This window comes from Carlito syrichta, unplaced genomic scaffold (assembly GCF_000164805.1).
Source record: "Carlito syrichta isolate Samal-C Ts95f unplaced genomic scaffold, Tarsius_syrichta-2.0.1 Scaffold309854, whole genome shotgun sequence".
In the NCBI taxonomy this organism is placed as follows: domain Eukaryota; kingdom Metazoa; phylum Chordata; class Mammalia; order Primates; family Tarsiidae; genus Carlito; species Carlito syrichta.
The window spans coordinates 1191692-1194896 of NW_007253950.1; the positions used below are offsets into that span (position 1 = coordinate 1191692).

The 3205-nt window shown below is 45.4% G+C and overlaps 1 pseudogene; it reads left to right on the plus strand.

The window, feature by feature from the left end:
• Positions 1 to 1542: 1542 nt before the first annotated feature.
• LOC110596539 lies at positions 1543 to 2622 on the plus strand (annotated as a pseudogene).
• Positions 2623 to 3205: the final 583 nt, after the last annotated feature.

Here is a 3205-nt window from a genome sequence, read left to right on the forward strand (position 1 = left end):
TTTTCTCCTCCTCCTCCTCCTCCTCCTCCTTCTTCTTCTCTCTCTCTCTCTCTCTCTCTCTCTCTCTCTCTCTCTCAGACACAAGGTCTTGCTGTGTTGCCCAGGCTGGTCTCAAACTCCTGGACTCAAACAATCCTCCTACCACAGCTTCCCGAAGTGCTGGGATTACAGGCATGTGCTACCATACCCAGCTATAGCTCTTTCTTCTATTTGATTTACAAAATGACTGTGTAAAGCAATAATCATTAAAAACTATGTTGATGGGTTTTAATTATATAAGGATGTAATTTACACGAAAATAATGGCACAAAGAGAGGGAAGGAATTAAAACTATATTGGAGCAAAGGATTATGCTATTAAAATTAATTTGGTATTCCTCCAAATTTGATTCTTTTAAATTACAACATTAATTCTGCTTCCCAGGGGGAACAATAAGAAAGTAACTCTAAAAATATGGTGATCACACACACACATACAAACATGGGAAATAAAATACTGTAAATATCTATTCAACGAAAAAGAAGGTAATAATGAAGGAATAGAGGGGGGGAAAGGCTATATATATAAAACAAATAGAAAAATGGCAGACAGAACTCTCATCTCTTCAGTAATTACATTGAATATAAATGGATTAAAATTTCCAATTATAAGCAGAATTTGACAGAATAGATTTTTTTTTTTGAGTTGGAGTCTCACTCTGTCTCCCAGACTGGAGTACAGTGGCCGCTCCTGGCCACTGCAGCCTTGACCTGCTGGGCTCTGGCAATCCTTCTGCCTCAGGCTTCCAAGTAGCTGGAACTACAGGTGTGCGCTACCACGTGCAGCTAATTTTTTGATTTATTGTAGAGATGAGGGCTCGCCAAGTTGCCCAGGCGGGTCTTGAACCCGCAGGCTCAGGCAATCCACTCATCTCAGCCTCCCAAAGCGCAGGATTACAGGCTGAGCCACTGAGCCCGGCCAGAATAGATTTTTACAAAACATAATCCAACTATATTCTGTCTATAAGAGGTACACCTTCTAGTCAAAGGCACATATAGGTTGAAAGTAAAAGAATAGGGCCAGGCATGATGGCTCACACCAGTCTTCCCAGCACTTGAGAAGACTGAGACAGGAGGATTGCTTGAGGTCAGGTGCTCAAGACTAGCCTTGGCGACATAGTGAAATTCTGTCTTTACAAAAAATTTAAAAATTACCTGGGCATGGTGGCATGTGCCTGTAGTCCTAGTTACTCGAGAGGTTGAGACAAAAGGCTCACTTGAGCCCAGGAGGTTGAGGCTGCAGTGAGCTATGATTGCATCACTGTATTCTAACCAAGGTACCAAAGGGAAGAAAAAGAGAAAAAGAAAGAAAGAAAGAAAGAAAGAAAGAAAGAAAGAAAGAAAGAAAGAAAGAAAGAAAGAAAGGAAGGAAGGAAGGAAGGAAGGAAGGAAGGAAAAGAAAATAGAAACAGAGCTTCTTCTCCAAGAAAACACTAAATGGCAGATGATACCAGTGCAGTGAGAGGACCTGGAGGCATTGCCAGAGGCATCCAGGGCTGGGGTCATGGCTATGGTCAGGCCTAGGGCCAGGACTGCAGCCACAGAGTTCAAGGAGTCAATGCAGGACAAGAGTGAATGCCCATACCAAGCCTGGCTGCATGGTTATGACATAAAGATGAAGTCCCTAAAGGAGATCTCTCTTCTCCCTTACCATCAAAGAGTCAGAAATCATTGGCTTTTTCCTGGAGCAATCTCTCAAGGATGAAATTTTGTTTTGTTTTCTTTTGTTTTGTTTGAGTTGGGGTCTCACTCTGTCACCCAGACTGGAGTGCAGTGGCCGCTCCCGGCCACCGCAGCCTCGACCTGCTGGGCTCCGGCGATCCTTCTGCCTCAGCCTTCCAAGTAGCTGGAACTACAGGCGTGCGCTATCATGCCCGGCTAATTTTTTATTTATCGTAGAGATGAGGTCTCGCCAAGTTGCCCAGGCGGGTCTCGAACCCGCGGGCTCAGGCAATCCACTCACCTCAGCCTCTCAAAGGCGCGAGACTACAGGCTAAGCCACCAAGCCCGGCAAGGATGAAATTTTAAAGATTATGCCAGTGCAGAAGCAGACCCATGACGGCCAGTGGACCAGATTCAAGGCATTTGTTGCCATCAAGGACTACAATGACCAGTTAGTCTGGATGTTAAGCACTCCAAGGCTAAGTGTTCCATTGCCACCTTATGGGCCATCATCCAGGCCTAGCTCCCCATTGTTCTCATGCAGGGAGGCTACTAGGGAAGCAAGACCAGCAAGCCCCACATGCTCCCTTGCAAGGTAACAGGCCACTGTGGCTCTGTGCTGAGGTGCCTCACCCTGGCCCCAGAAACACTGGCATCGTCTTGGCCCCTGTGCTCAAGAAGCTGCTGCTGATGTCTGGTAGATGACCGCTACACATCACCCAAGGGCTGCACTGCCACTCTGGCCAACTTCACCAAGGCCACCTTTGATGCCATCTCCAAGGCCTATAGCCATCTGACCCCCAACCTCTGGAGAGAGACCGTATTTGCCAACTTTCCAAGTCAGGAATTCACTGACCATTTTGTCAAAACCCACACCAGTCTCATGCAGGGGACCCAGGTTCCAGCTGTGGCTATAACATAGGGTTTTTAAACAAGAAAACTCAAGTGGATTCAGCCTTTAAAAAAAAAAAAGTACAGGGACCAGGCTCAGTGGCTCAGTCTGTAATCCCAGCACTTTGGGAGGTCGAGGAGAATGGATTGCCTAAGCCCGTGGGCTCGAGACAAGCCTGGGCAACTTGGCAAGACCTCATCTCTACAATAAATCAAAAATTAGCTGGGCACGGTAGTGTGCACCTGTAATTATGGCTACCTGGAAGGCTGATGCGAAAGAATCGCTGGAGCCCAGTGGGGCAACGCTGGGGTGGCTATGAGCATGCCACTGTGCTCCAGCCTGGGTGATGAACTAAAAAAAAGGTATAGGATTAGGATAGGTATACAATGCAAATATTAACCAAAAGAGAGCTAAACTACCTATACTAATATCAGACAAAATAGATTTTAAGGCAAATTGTGTTGCTAGAATCAAAAAGGGATATTTATAATAATAAAACTCCTCTGGAAGACATAACAAGTATAAACATATATACGTCTAACAGCAATACCCCAAAATACATGAATCAGAAATTGACAGACTTGAAGGGACAAATGGACAATGAAGCGATAAT